The sequence below is a fragment of the Falco punctatus genome, assembly GCF_963210335.1.
Source record: "Falco punctatus genome assembly, chromosome: 3".
Taxonomy (NCBI): Eukaryota; Metazoa; Chordata; class Aves; order Falconiformes; family Falconidae; genus Falco; species Falco punctatus.
Window position 1 is genome coordinate 36,688,344 of NC_137582.1, and position 16,017 is coordinate 36,704,360.

At 42.2% G+C, this 16,017-nt stretch overlaps 1 protein-coding gene across 11 annotated transcripts in view; it reads left to right on the top strand.

The window, feature by feature from the left end:
• PAG1 (phosphoprotein membrane anchor with glycosphingolipid microdomains 1) overlaps positions 1-16,017 on the top strand; it is a 115,602-nt gene that overhangs the window by 52,211 nt on the left and 47,374 nt on the right. For 5 of the 11 annotated variants that reach the window (XM_080380231.1, XM_080380229.1, XM_080380234.1 and 2 more), the window contains one exon: positions 15,365-15,429. The exons of 3 other annotated variants lie outside the window; for them this stretch is intronic. The gene's annotated coding sequence lies outside the window, so the exon portion shown is untranslated. Of the gene's footprint in view, positions 1-8,117; positions 12,363-12,390; positions 12,538-15,364; positions 15,430-16,017 lie in introns of those variants that run through there. 3 more of the 11 variants (XM_080380239.1, XM_080380237.1, XM_080380238.1) reach the window with 3 other exon arrangements.

The following is a 16,017-nucleotide window of genomic DNA, read 5'->3' on the forward strand; positions in this document are numbered from 1 at the left end:
CTGGTGGTCAGCCCTGATCACCTGCCAGGGAAGGTAGCCTGGCTCCTGAGGCAGTGCCGGGCAATGCCACCACCTGTCCACGATGCACCGCACTGGACTGTCATGCCCAGGAGAGAAATTAATTTCTGCAGGCCAGTGTGGGCAGTTGTGCTAAGCCCCTAGATAAGCCTAGTGCCAAAATGAAACGATGTTTTCCTTGGGCAGTGATGCTTCTGAAGACCACTGTTGTCTATAGAGACTTGTGAACTCCTTTAAGGGTTCAGCAGCTCTCCACGCAGAGCTGCATGGTTTGTTCATTGGAATTTTTCAATGGAAACATTCTCAGCAAGGTGTGGAAAGCTGAACGTGATGCGGCTGTGTTATGAGACACCAGAGCGAGTGTGGAGGTTTCTGGTACAGATCTCCTCAGGGCCTTGGGACTCTTGTTTGTGTTCCATAAGCAGACGGGAAGCTGTACTGTTGCGGGGTGAGAGGAAAAAGGCAATCTTTCAACTTGCACACAATTTCATAAGGCTTCATTTTAGCATAGTTACATTTCTTGTCAAGTCTGCGTTGCTTTATTTTCTTCCTTACAGATGTATTTCTTTTCATACCTGTAGCTAAGTCTAAGTGGTTTTAATTTGAACTTGATGATTTAAATATTTTTCTTGGTTTTATTTTTTTAAGTACACCAGTATTTTTGCCACTTCTACGTATTACTCTTCATAGCTTTGTTGCAAGACACATCTTTGCTCTGATTTCAGCTAGCTTTTCCTGCACTTTTACACTCACATATTTTTAATTTTTCAGCTCATATGGTAGATTCCACTTCTTGGCAGTGATTGCAAGCATCCCTAGTGTCATTTCTTTGCTTTTATTTTTGCTTCTTTCAAAAGCTAAAGCCATGAATGAGATTATTTGAACTAGGCATGCTCTGTTTTAAGATTCCCAACACACGCTCCATGGGAAAAGCTTTGATCTTCTGGAGCTCCTGCACGTGTACCAGACAGAAGCTGGGCCTCACTGGAGAAAGGGAACTGGTGCAAGGTCAGCTTGAGGTTTCTGAACTTTATTCCAGTGAAAGATACTAAATCACACATCACACTGGTGATGGAGGAGTGATGGGCTTATCCAATGGCCAGAATCAAGTATCATTAGGCAACAAGGAGAGTGCTTCAACCTTACATATTTTCCACATTCAACTCTCCGAAGCATCCTCATCTGTAGCGTTCACGAAGTATCTTGTTTGTGATGCTGCAAAGTCAAGGTCCCAGCTCAGAGCAGGGACCAACCTAGCCATGGGGAACAGAACTTCCTGGCTGGAGTTGCTGTCCCAGTGATGCGGCTGTCAGCTGTAACAGCCGTCAGGGATTAATCTTCCGTTTCATTCCTGTCTATCACTGCTGCCCTTTTACACGATGAGAGTATTAGTGCAGTTGCAATGCAGACCCATTGTGCAGGACCCTGTTTGCTTCTGTCCTTTGACCTGAGCCTTCAGTTACTCCATGCTTCTTTTGGCTTCTAGAAATACAGCTTCACAAGCTGTAAAGGGTCCGTGTAATGTTTCTTTAGAGAAAGCCCAGCTGACTGTGTATAAACTTAAGCCACTTCATTTTCTGGTACTTTACTTCACATTATCCACTTCCAGTAGAGAATTGCATTTTTAAGAGACAAGAGCTTTAACATTATAAAATAGTTCCTTCCAAGGCTTTTCTGAGGGAATTGTTCACAAAGCAAACTTCCTTGCTAGTTCTCACCACCTGGGAGTGTCTTTTCTTTACTGCAGAGTCAGGAAAACACAGAAGATAAGGTTTTTACATTCCTAAGTGATAGGAATCCTTCATCTGTGCAGCTCTGTTTTGTTTTCATACATTCATATGCCCTTTGGACACTATTAGTAAGAATATACAATAATATAGAGGGGTAGGGCTTTTGCTTTTGTCTTTTTTTATGTGAAGGCAGAATTGAGGATAGCAAGATGGTGCTGAGTCAAAACAATCATGTCTGTAAGACTTTTAAGACTAGTGCTAAAATAAGAATGAGACATGACAAGGGGTCTTGAGCAAATGGAAATTATAAAGCTGAAAACACAAATGTGAAAGATGAATGGTTCCTATGAACTTCATCTGTATTGAAAAAGACTGTGTCAAGAGCGGGGTTTAAATTTTTTTGGCTGCACACTTGCATGGGACAGAATGTCGTTAAAACAATTCCTATAAAAGCTTCTTCCTAAGCAGGCAGATGTCCGGAGAAATCAATGCCTGACATGGCACTGCAGGCTCGTGGCAGGCGAGGCAGTGGTGCTCCTGCACGCTGGATCAGGTTCTGGGCTTTTCTGCTTGCACGGAGCCAAAGCATTTCTAATTATTTCAACAGAGTAGTATTGCATGAAGATTTTTATAGGCAAAAATAGGATTAAAAGTGGCAAATAAAATGTGAATACAATCTTTCAGATTATTTGCAGTGGTTTTCCCTGTCTGTTTTAACCACTTCCTTGCCAGAGTGCAGTGGGAACAAAGCCGTGGTCATCTGAAAAGATTTTCTAGGCATTTTGAGAGATGCTGTTGCAGCATATATGAAGCTTTAATGTAGTGTTGCTTTGGTGTGCCTGGGGGATTTATGTTGTGTTGATGCAGTGGCAAATCAAGTAGGCAATGTCCAGTGCTGTGGGTGGTACTGCTGACACTGTTAGAGGAGAGGGACAGGAGCAGGCAGCGGGGGAAGAACAGGGATGTGGCTGCAGCAAAGGGCTGGCTGAAGAATGGAAGCGCAGAGCAGAAGTCAGAGATGGTAGGTCACAGGTAACAGCAGACCTTAATTGGTTTTGTCTTTATATCTGTGAACAGTGGTTTTGTACATGTAATTATACTGTGTGGTAAATACTTACTTTCTCTGGAGGCATCAGTTTGTCCGGAGGCTTCAGCTGCTTATCCTTTTATGACCTCTCCCATGTTAAATATTGTTATAAAAAAACCAAATAGCACTGTGAGTGTTTTACTTCTTAAAAGAGGAGCCATTGGTAATTATTATTGTATCAGTAAGAAGCAACATAGTAGCCTGAGTATTTGACACCCCCTGTACTTATTGACAATGTTAAATTCATGCAAAGTATGGCCACCTATTTAAATGAGCAAATATCTAAATGACTGCCTAACTTACTTTTTTTGCGTGAAGCTCTTCTTGGTCATAAGCTCATAAAACACAAGCAAAGTAAGTTTTGTTTTATCAGTATTTGATATGAATGGAAAGACTGCACTTAAAAGGAAAAAAAAAAAAAAAAAGCTGCTTCATAGAGGCAAAGAGATTTCTCTGCGTGTACAAGACCTGTAATTTTTGAAAGTGTGCCTGCCAGCCCAGGTATATCTGTGCTAACAGGATCTCTTAGACAAGATATATGTATATGGCTGGTATTTCACATTCTTAATGTCTGTGTTTTAGTGTTGAAGAGGTTACACGTGTGAGATAACCCGCCCTTATTTGAGTTTATTTTCTCTACATTCTATAAAATTGGGAAAGTAAAAAATATCAGGAAACCTGTATTAGTTGGCCTGATTGGGATTGTCGGCTGTGATGCTTCCAGTGGCAGGGAATAGAAGCTGGTTTCCCAAGGCATGTTTTCCAAGCTGATATTCCTGGATTTGTCTGAGCAAAGACTCAGGCTTTGACTCACTATGACTTCTGGTGTCTAATACGAGAGAATGCTAACAGCTACCCCAGAAATCTCATTTTAAAAGCGCTGGAACTAATATTTTGACTTTGCCTTCATCAGACAATAAAAGCAAAGGTGGAGAGGGTACAATTGCCATTTGTTGAACATCATTGCTGAAACACTTCAGAGAAGGCGAGGCTTTCCTAAACATACTGCATGATTAATTTGTTTCCTCTGCCCTGCTGATTCCAAACTAAATGTTTCTCCTTCTTGCAGTGGGTGCAAGACTCATCTCCCTGGTTGTAAAGTGAGCAGACTTTGCTGCCTGCATTCCCACAGCAGCAGCAAGTGATCTTGTCTGAAATTAAGATGCTTTCCATCATCATGGGACTGTCACTGGTGCCGCAGAGGCAGCAGCCAGGGTCCCTGTGGGGAAGTTCACAGCTGGCTGCGGCTGCTCCGACGCCTTCCTTGCGAGGAGAGGAATGCACATGAAAAAGGAGAAAAACTGTAATGAAATCCATTAGCAACTGTTAGGAAGGAAACAAGCTAGGGTAGATGAATTTTAGTAGAACGAAAACTATTTATACAAAGGCAGCTTCTGTGTTGCAATAACTGATGGCTGTGAAACAGGGTGACCTCTCTTCCCAGGGCCATGCTGGGTGGCAGGACAATGGAGGTGGGGAGCCCCAGCCTTGCTCCCTGCTCCAACAGGGCACAGAGCACCCCAGGAATGCTTCCCAGCTGTGGGAGAGGTGCTGGCAGGAGTACTGCCCTGCTGGCTGCCTGGCCACTGCTTTCTCTGCTGTCAAGGGAAGGGAGCTCTGTGAAGGCCAGGCTGTCAGTACAGCAGGGGGGGTTATGCTTTGGGCAGGGGGAAAGCACATGGTGCCTTCTTTACTTGTTCATCTCCCCTCAGGCTTAACAGAAAATGTTTTTCTCACATCCCTGTCTGTCCATCTGTCTGCTTTGGTGTGGGAGAAAACACATGCTGAAGCCCATATAGTTCCCGTGGATTTAATGCAAATACTGAAGAATTTCAAGATTTGGTTGTGTGGGTTTTTTTCTAAAAGTAGGCTCGTGTGATCCTCTGCGGTATGTAATTACACCTTCTGGCAAAGCTTGCTTGATTAAGCAAATCCCATCTCTGATCTCTGTTTTAGGGTTTTATGCTAGCATCTCTATCAGTTCAATAGGTAGGGATAGGCAGTACTGTTTACTGTCTTGTCCAGTGCATTTTATCCAGTACAGTGTCTCGAGGTGGTGAATAGGCTTCTGCTAACCCACTGGCTTTCTCAGCAACTTAGGTAAAGATGACAGAGATCACATGAAGTAAAAAAACAACCCACCTTGGAATCATAGAATCATTTAGGTTGGAAAAGACCTTTCAGATCATCAAGTCCAACTGTTAACACAGGACTGCCAAGTCCACCACTAAACTATGTCCCTAACCACCACACCTATGCATTTTTTAAACACCTCCAGGGACAATGATTCCACCACATCCCTGGGCAGCCTGTTCCAATGCTTGAAATCTTATCATTTACAAGTTAATGCAGGATTCCTTAAGCATCGCGTTCAGTTCCCACTGGCAGAGTGATTTAAACGGTTATTTTGTAAAGACAGAGACATGCAAATGTTCTTGGAAATCCTCCTTGTCTGCATGCCAGTCAGAGTGGTGATGCTCTGCATCAAAATCACTGTCTTTCAGTCCACTCTGTCTGCCACCTCCCACACAGAAGAGGAAGGTGGTAGGTGATGGCACGCAAATGGCAGTTAGCTGCAAAATTCATCCACTGAAATGAAGGCATCATGGTAGACGAAGGCTTTTTGGTGCTGTCTCAGCAGCTTCAGTTTGGCATCACCTGCTTTATTGAGCCGTGGTCCTGTAGAGACATATTTAATAATTACAGGCTGAAGTCTCTGTTGCAGATACTGGCTTTCATATATCAAAGGCTGGTGGAGTGGAGGTGCACTGAAGGCTGAGCCTCTGCTTGCTGACTGTGATGATTCTTGATGCTCGAGCTAATTTTCGTGATGATGATGTTAGTTTAAAAAAAAATAAATAATCAAACAGAACAACCAGCTTCTGTCACGGCCATGCTGTGTGATCAGGGCAAAACCTTTATGAACAGGTACCTTCAGAGCCTTTAGAGAGCTCCGCTGGTGGTCAGACACCGCTGGCTTACCTGGCCGCTTCACTCCCAGAAGTGTTTGTTGAAAGTATACGTGACAGTCAGGGCAGGGCCCGGTTTCTCAACACGCTTGTGTAAGTGTGACTTTATCAGACACTTGGGAGTTTTGCTTTCTTAAGTTTCCTTTTGAATTACTCTCTACATTCTTTCATTCCAGCCTTCTGAATCAAGTTTGAGTGAGGCTTTCAGATACATGCCGATCCATCCATGGCAAGTATTGCTAAAGGAGAACAAAGTACTGAAGGACAATGTAATGTTAGATAAAAAAACAGGTCTGATCTCTCACAGGTAGTGTGGAGTCCAAGCAAAAAGCATAAAATCCCAGGACAGCAATGGCAGAAAAAAGCTGCAAACACTTTCTGTTACTGATCTGTTGTTCATCTGCATCAGGAGCATTATGAATCTGAGGTGCCAGCAGCTTCTTTGGGCTGGTTTGTTGTTTTGGCTTTTTTTTTTTCTTTTATACCAGTAACATAGGTCAAACTTCAGGCAGTATTGCTGGATTTCAGGCTAGGGCCACCTAAAGCAGATGGATGGGCAGCCAGCTCTCTGCTCTGTCCTGTGGGTACTTAGGAGGACAGCACAAATAGCCTTGGTTATGTTAAGTAATGTTTGACATAATTATCCAGCTTCATATTAATGTTTTGAAGAGGGTTAAGGTTGTCCATCTTGTTTTTCCTGCTTTTTAAACCAGGTTTCACTGTGAAGGATATAGTACTAATCAGAGACCAAGAACTGTTAGCTGACAGTGTACATCCCATCCTGGTTTTCCTGAAATGAGTCTTCCCATATTGGTCGTTATCCCAATTTACTGTGGTTAAACAAAAGTTTCTAAAAGTGGTTTCTTTGAATTTTTTGTATATTAAAGAATATTTTAAATTACATAAATGCTACAGACATCTTTAGTACTGATTCAGTACTCAAATGCACTTCAACAGTTTCTATAGAGCAGTAGCTCTGGTAAGAGGACTTATATAGTTTGTGTAAATGCTTGTGCAGAGAAAATTAAACCTTAATAATTACATTCCATATAAATGCAATTCCCTGAACAGAAACAGTTTTATCTGTTAAGTTTTTGCTTAGTATGATGCCACCACTCCTGGCAGCAAATCTGGGATAATTCAGACAGGTCTGACAGGATCAGGACTTGGATATGCAAGTCAGTTGTAGGAGGCAGGATGCAGAGCAGTCGTGGCTGGTGATGAGGTAGTGACACAGGTATCCTTCTCAGATGCTTTATCACAGCTTGTCAGCAAATGACAGGAGGATGTCATTCTTTGTCTTTTGCATTTATAATCTCAAAATTAAATCCTTAAATTGTAAATAGATTTTTATCTTCTGGTGGGTGTTTTGCCAATTAGCATGGTGTCACTTCCATTTCCAGAACCTCTGCCCACTAGTTTCCTATAGTCTGGCCAATTATTTTGAGCACACTTTAATAAGATTTGACTTTTTTAAAAAAAAAAATTAATTATATTCCCTTGTGCATTAGTTTAGCAATTTGATTTAGATAATCAGATCTTGTCCGTATATCCAAATAATTCAAGAGAGTTTCTTCTGGTTAGCTATGACAATATAGGATAATGGATTTGCACAATTTTTTAACCAAATCTGAAAACATTTGAATGTCATGAGTCAGAAAGAGCTTTGACCTGAAATTTAATTAAGGAGTGGAAAATAGGAAAAATGGGAGGATGCAGGAGAGGATTAAACAAAAAAAGAAAATCCCTGGTCATTCAAGACTTTAGTCCTGTTAAATGGTCTAAAAAGCTCTTGTCATAGAATAGTTGGGCCTTATAAATGACTGAAATTTGAAAATTAAGAAGAGTGGAATATGAAAACTTAGTAATGTGATTTCTTTCTTTGTTTTTAATAAATTTGAGCAAGCTGCAGGGGAGAATAAAAGGTAAGCTGAAGTTGAAGGAAGCACATTTGTCGCTATCCATATCCTAATGAGTAGCTTTAAAAAAACATATATAAGTATTTAGTTTTGACTGTAGCAGAGTGAGTACATTTGGTCTTGTCTGGACAAAGCAAGCCCAAATCTATCAAGTATTTGGCTGAAAAAAACAGTTGGAAATTCTGGTTACTACAAATGGAAACCAAAGAGCCATGCTCAAATGCTTGATAAATACTGAAAGCAGATGAGGTGAAAGTTAATTCCATTATCAGTGCTAATCAGACGGGTGGAAAGAGGAGAAATAAATTTGCAAGACATCAGGTGTTCTTAAAGCAATGCTTAAGAACAAATGCTTTAACTATACACTGAAGTATAGTAGTTCATAATTACACTAATGCTGCAAACTAACTTCTATAAAAAAAAAGATTTAACAAAATGTTTTGCATTCTTGTAATACAGAATATTAAACTGAGATCATATTGGTACACTTTAAATCTTCATAAGGCTTTGACTTGACTGCTTGAAGAAGGGGCTTTAGACACATGCTAAACATGCCAAATTAAAATCCACGTGGCCATAAGCCATGTGTAACTTGTATAGATGATGTATTCACCTGAGTTAGTCAAGAGCTTTTAACAGGGAACAGACCATAGACCCAAATGATCTGTGTCCAAGTAAAATGCTTCAATAAGACAGCTCAAAATGAAATACAGCCCTCTGCAGCAGTGGAGGCAGTCCGGCATGTGTGTGCCTTTGGCAAGCATAGGAAATATGCAGGTACTTCCCAGGACTGACAAGCTCCCAGACGGAGCAAAAGGTGATGCTTGAAAAAGTGTAATCATGTGTTTAGTCCCTGGATCCTCCATAGATGGAGAGAACCTGGTACAATCCTGCACTGGGCTCAGTGGGTAGAAGGACCTGATGAGGGGCACATACTGATGCTTTGCAGTTCTACAAGTAAAACTGTCACTGGAAGTAACGCTCTTAGAAAGTTAATGCAGGAAGGGACAGCAGTGATGAGTTTGACCGGAAAAATTGCAAGGGAAGTCTAGAATAAGCAGTGTTATCAAATTGGTTTTCATCAACAGCTAATCCAAATTTAATGAAGATCTCTAGGGTTAAGGCTTCATTATCGCCTGATGCAGGCTGAACACAACTGTCTTTGACTAGTTGAAGATTTGATGTAACACCTATTTAGGGAAGTAATTTACAAGTGTAATTCTTATCTGTGTAGACAGAGATGTTCATAAGTTGCTTAAAGATGTTTGCTTTATATTTGCAAAGATTGAATTTGATATCGGGTATCAAAGCGGCAGTGACTAAGCCTCGGCATACTTCATTGGAGAAAGAAACTCTTGGTCATGTGTTTTCTGAAAACTGAATGTTGTATCCCACTGTCTCTTAGTTGTAGATGTAAAGTGGGAGTGTGAACGTATGTGTGGTAAAAGCCTGTGAGCAAACCAGATTTTTCAGAGTAGCAGTGTACTAAGATGTCTAATAATCCTTCTGCAGCTCCAAAAGCACATACTGCACTTGCTGTCCCTTCCAGAGTGTGCACTGTGCTCCTTCCTCTTGCATTTTTTTACAGAAAAGATCTCTGAAACTTTCATTCTGTGCTTCCTTAATTCATCCCTCCACTGAATGACAAAACTCTTTGGCCGCCTAAATTGCCCTGAACAATATCTTTGTGGGTTTACACTCTTTCTGAGCTAAGGATGTGTGAGATAGAGGTGAGGGACATCCCAGGTGGATGGTGGGCAATCCAAACATACTGGAAGTTAATGGAGTTACTGTGTGGTTACACCAGTGAAAATTAGGTCATTTGCTGTACTTCTAAAATGTGAGAATAGTCTGAAAGTATTCATTTTTCACATGACACTAAGATATAATGGTTGGATCTTTACATGCCATAGATATGAAGAAAAAAAAAGTAAGGCCTTTAAAAAATCAAAATCAAATAGGACCATGAAGAACCAGAGAAAGAAGGATCTCCAAGGAAAAAAATGATAAATTATGTCATATGAACCACATAGGTAAATGATAAATCTCTCCTAAATGATTCTATGGTTCTGTTCTATGATTCTATATATCTGCTGACCAATGTAAATACTATGATTTTTTGTTTTCACATTTGAGTTTGTGTACACCAAGTACAACATGAGCCCTTAAGTAAAACCTGGAGGTGCAATTTCTTAGAGATGACGTGAGATGGCACAGGCAGGCTGTCGCACTCTCCTCCTCTCCACCCAGGATTTCCAAGAGAAGGAACCATCATTAATGTTCTTGACTGCCTCCAAGCCGAAGTATACCATTAGACATTTTGTATTAGGCAACCTATTGATGCTATGTTGCGGTTCCCAAGTGTTGCACAGTAAAAAAGGAAAATGTTACGAGAAGAATAATGCTGAGGAGCACTGATCCATGTTGACTAGAAACTTGGGAAAAGCAGAAAAGGGAGGTGGAATAAAGCTGGCCTGTAGGACATTGCTCTTGATTATACTTGACCTGGTTTAGTTGAAGTAATTCTGCTTGCCTGTAGCAACAAGTGTTTCCTAATGTATTTTACCATTAGGTGTTGTGTAGACTGGCCTCATGCAGTCCTCAGTTAGGGCATCCTTTTGATTCTAAATAACTGCCTCAGCACTTTTTTTAAAGGATAGAAGTACATGCATTTTTGAGATTACTTACATAATTCTACAGAGCAAAAAAAGATCCCATTTGAGACTCATCAGCTGTGATGCTCACCCTGGAAGCGACTCTGAAATATGTTTTAAATATTTAAGATATTCTGTTGAAGAACATCTGATTTTGTTTATTGCCATGGAGTCATAGGGCTCTGCTGATATAAACCAATCCTGATACTGCTTAAGTCCATTTGGCAACATCCTTAAGACAGATAACTTGATCTTCCTAATAGATAAATTGAAAAAAATTCCTTAAGAATTGTTATTAAAAGATAAAATTAGACAAGGTGGTTACTCATTTACAGCTCTCCTTTCTCAACTTAATTTTGCGTACAAGATGAAGAGTCTTACTGGGCTGTTACTACCCACTGGCGCTGCCATTCAGTTCTCCTGAAGATGATGTTGGAGTTTGGCCTCAGTGAAATGCTTTGAAATGAGTTATTTTCAAAAAAAGTTTATAAAGTCCCTCCAGAAATCTCCCTCTTATTTTGCTGTCTCGTGTTACAAACTCATAAGTGTTAATTTGGAAGTGGCATATCTGTGATTGCTCATTACTCAAGATACCCCTTGCCAGTTCCCCAAAAATTGAACAGCAAAAAAGCCCCAAGAGCTGGGGCACCAGTGATGGCTGCCTGACCCCGCTGGCAATCCTCAAGCCTGACCTGGTCGGACCTGCTAAAAGGATGAGATAGGGCCCCTGGGTGTTTGCCAGCAAGTCACCAATTAATACTGATTGCATGGGAAATTATTGTAACACTGCGATGGTTCATCAGGGACCTGGAATGAGTTCATAGCTGTGCTGCACCCTGGTGTTGTGTGTCCCTTGGGTTTTGCTTCTAGAAGAAAATGCGTTGTTGCTGGCTGCTCTGTTCGGTTGCAGTGCTTTAAGATCCGAACTAAAATTACTGTGAAAGAATGTGAAACAGCTAGCATCTATCATGGAGGTTGGCTTGGGAATATTTGAGTTAAACTGTAAAATTCCAGTTGGTGTCAGAAGGAATCATCTCTGACTCCTCTGGAGCCGGGCCAGATGGCTTCTCATTTTCTTATAGGAAAGAAAACAAAGTTGAACTTACACGAAATATGTGCAACATGCACATAACAGTCCTTTCAAAACAAGAAAAATACAGACGTCTGATTTTAAAAGGTCTTTCTGCTTTGTCTCTCTGATTTCCAAGGGGAGCTTTGCAGAAAACTTGGATTTAAGATGCTGTCTTCCCCTCTTCCTAGTGACAGCTGTAAACATCTGCTGAGGATGTTATCATCTCATCCTACAGTCACTTGTTAAGTTCGTGAAGCATCGTGCCTTCTTGAAAATTAAACTGATAATGCTGTGGGGAGGGAGCGAGCAGCCAGCGTGCTCAGAGGCTCTCCAGAGTGTGGTTCCTGAGCGGTGCAAGAGCAGCTGCTGCATCCATGCTCTGTCGTGCACATTGCACTTCAGCAGGGAGGGGAGCTTTCCCAGCCAGTTTGGAGAGGCAGTCGGTGGCAGGTGGGGTGTGTAAGGCACGGTGCCGTGTCATCGTGCTGCAATTTTGCCTCTCCGTCCTGCTCTTGGAAAGGCAGACAAGGCTTCAAGTCATAAATTGCATTTTGTGTAACTCCTCCCCTATTTCAGCTGCTTGCTCACACAGCCACCCACAGATCCAACACAAAAATGTGCAAAGTGAGGCAGGGAGCACTCTCACCAGCGCAGATTTCATCTGCCCCCTAGGTGCCAGGGTACCCGTCGTGCGCCGACACCATCTTACCCCTCCTGAACGTAACAAAGCTTTGGCTAATCACAAATACATAAGCATTTTCTCCCATCCATTCTCATCAGCCTGTACTCCAAGAAGAAGGAAAAAAAACCGTCCGGGGCTGTACATGACTGTGCCTTTGTGCCACTGTTGGTTCGGCGGGTTGACAGAGGCAGCATTGTTCGCAGGCTGTGGCCGGCTTGGCAGCCAGAGAAGGTGGGGATCTGCGCCGCGCATACGGAATCGGCAAGGGGCTGAGGACAGGGGTCAGGAAATTCCTAGACCTGCATTAACAGCAAGAGGGAGTTTCCGAGCATCACACATAACTTCTCCTGGTGTCTTCTGCACAATGCAAACGGGGTCCAGGATGAGGAATCCTTGTTAATCAAAGGTAATGTTTTTATCTTTATAGCAGCACGGGAGTGATTGCTGCTATTGGGTTATTAATTACAATGTGGGTATACGACAGGGGGAAAAGTTGCGAAGTCCACCGTACTCCTTAGGGGGATAGAGCTTCATGGTGGCATTGTGCTGCCGCTGAGGGTTATTGAAGTTTGCCTGATCCCCTTTATGTGGGCTTAGTTTGCATTACAGTAATGAGAAAATCTCTGTGTGTTCTTATCAGAGGAAGAAAAGATCATTTAGTCTCCTTCTCCAGCTTTCTTACTTTTTAAGCCAGAAGCTACTATGTATATGCAATATTAAATTGATTTTGCTAATAGAAATACATTAACTTATAGCCATTAGGCAAGATAAATACTTCTTCCTATTACCAGAGGCAGTTCCTCACTCCCCCCCGCAGGTACTACTCCCTGGGGTATAAAACACCCTGTACAGCAGCAAAAAATTAACATTTGTTCCACATCCCTCAGCAGGAAGAAAAATCATTGTCGCATTTATTTTTTCAGCCAGTTTGTAATAACTGTGATTACGCAGACTGTGCTAAACAGATTTGATGTTGTGATGTGGATACATCTCCTGTGTTATTACTACTTTTATGATATTTTTAGTAGTTTTTAAATTACTATTATTTTTCTAGTTTAAAAGTAAAGATATATTTTGTCTGAGCGCTTCTTCAGGTCTCTTTGCTGTTCTTATTGCTGTCTGTCCCTTGTAATTGTTAACTATATTTTTGAGAGTGTGTACTGCTATTTGGGGATGAATAGGAGCGTGTTCTTAAAAGTGCATGCCTTGGAGCTGTGGCTGTTGTTCATTTTGTGTGCCCAGGTTGATGTGCTTTTAGGCTGAATGGGCTCAGCTGTGGTGGGGACCCCCCAACACAGCCCCAGCACTGGAGCTTTTAATGTCACAAGTGGCATCTGAAAGATACTGGGGGATTTTTTTGTTGATTTTTTTTTTTCTAAGTGAGGTTGTGTGTGTATGTGTGTAAAAAAGAGGAGAGTATAATTTGTTTTCTGAAGGACTTTACTCTTTTCTGAAAGTGGGGCACCATTCGTTGCGTGTCATTCAGGAGAATGTAGCTTGTACCTCCTGTTTACCCGATGGCACGTAGCAGCCCCGAAGGACACATGCTGCTTTTGTGCTGTTGTTTGGTTTTAATCTTTAGGGAGCAACTGTTTTGAAGAATAAACACATTGCCTTGTAGGAGAAACTCCACAAAACATCCTGCTAGTGACAGCGGCAGCCGCTGCCCATCATGCTGCACATCCCTCTGCCAAAATCGGTGGGGCTTTGCTGGCTGGCCAGCCAAAGGCCGGGAGCTGCAAGCTGGGTAGCCATGAGGGTGGTTGAAGGAAGTAACGTTTAGAAGTGTTAAATTAAATCCGCAAGGCTGCTAACTGCTTGCTCAAAACACAGTATCTGAGTTTATCTGGCCCTCAGCCTGGGAATTTGCAGCATCCTCTTTGTGAAGGAGAGTCCACCCTACTAACCCGTACGCAGTCCCACAGGCTGCTTGGCATGTCGGGCACCAGGCAGGCAGGTGATGCGCCTGTTCCCTCCCTCCAGGCAGGCTTTCCCTGTGCCCCCCCCCCCTTACTGAGAGAGAGGGAAGCCATGGGCTCCAGCATGGGGGAGCCAGGTCCCTGCTGACCAGCTGGGCAGCAGGGATGGAGGGATGATGCTGGACCCTGCGTCCTGCCATGTGGACATCAGCATTTTATCGGTGCCCTTCTCATTATGGAGGTGTGTTCCAAACAACACCAGCCACCGTAAAGAAGAACATTTTAAAATAGTAATAAGCATGTTTAAACCTGCCTAACATTTATTTTATCTATCAGATGAGATATATTTATGGTCATTACCTCCATGAGAGGAAGAAGTGAGACCCTAGATTAGATTCTGTGTCTTTCAGTGGTTTTCTTGCACTTGTCAGGGACCAGTAAGTGTGGAAATCCCAAATCAGAGCTTGTCTGCACAAGAGAAAAAATGGAACCAGAATAAATAAAGAGGTTGCAATTCACAACTGTTTTTCAGTGTATGCTTTACTAAAGACACTCGTATCAGAAAATAAAAATTTATGTGGATAAATGTGGTTTGAGATTAAATCAAAATTCATGGAATCATACAATAGTTTGGTTTGGAAGGGACCTTAAAGATCATGTAGTTCCAACTCCCCTGCAACATGGTCCACTAGACCAGGGTGCCAAAGCCCCATCCAACCTGGCCGTGAACACTTCCAGGGATGGGGCATCCACAGCTTCTTTGAGCAATCTGTTCCAGTACCTCACCACCCTCATAGTGAAGAATTTTTTCCTTATATCTAATCTGAATCTGCCCTCTTTCATCTTAAAACCATTAACCCCTTGTCCTATCGCTACATGCCCTTGCAGAAAGTCCCTCTCCACTGCATAAAAGCACTGGTCATTTATTATTGTGCATACGCTGCCTTATATTGGTGTAGAGCCTGTTACATTACTTTTACTGCTGTGTTTTAACTGGCAAACACAAAGTTTTATTTGCTGTTATTTTAAAACAGTGGAGCAAATATGTCTCCCACACATAAAATAACCCTGCTTAAAGTTCATTTGCTAGATGCTGTGTGCCTCATTTATACAGTGACTTTTATAACCCATTTCCTCCAGAGTATGTGACACTAAGCGGGAAGGGTCAATTTAAAATAAATAGCTTTTGCTTACACAGTCAACTTTCAACTGTTGTCTGTGTTTCTGTAAACAAAAAGATGCAACGGAGCTAGTGACGGATGTAAGCACAAGCAGAGCCTTTACAGTAACTTCTGAACTTCATCTTTTTTTCAGCACAGAAGCTTTCGCTTCCTCACTGGGAGAGCCTGTATGAAGACCTGTGTGGATGGGGGTATAAGGTAAGGAATACACCCCCTGAGAGCTGGGGGTTTGAAGTTCTTCCTAGCTTTGCATTGCTACAGGGTTCCTGCATGAGAAGTTGCTTCACTCTGCCTCTGATTTCTTCTCAGAAAGACTTGCGTATGGTAGTCCTGCGTTGTTTGGTAGTAACAACTATGTGAGCAAAATTAACTGTTTACTGTGTAGATGATGATAGGTCTTAAATGCTGTTGAGTTTCACTGTCTTGTGAAGTTTTATATGTGTACTTTTTCTCTCCCACAAGCCTGAGACAGTGCCTTTGGGGAAGGGATCATGCTGTGTGGCTGGCGTAGCTCATGGTGCAGCACGTCCCTGTGCAGCATTGCTTGCAGTGTTTTGTTCAACTTTGTAGTATTAAATTAAGAATTTAAAATTCTGATCCCCAGAAATACCATCACCTTGTGGCCCTCTCCTCCCCAACTTCGCTTCTCTCTCCTCCTCCTGGGTAGCAGCCCCCATCGCCTCCACAGCCCCTCAGACATGGTGTGCCTGAGGCTTTTATCTGCAGGCAGACTGATGTTCAGGAAACAGCATCATTCTTACCTCCTCTCCCAGGACCTATGTGTGT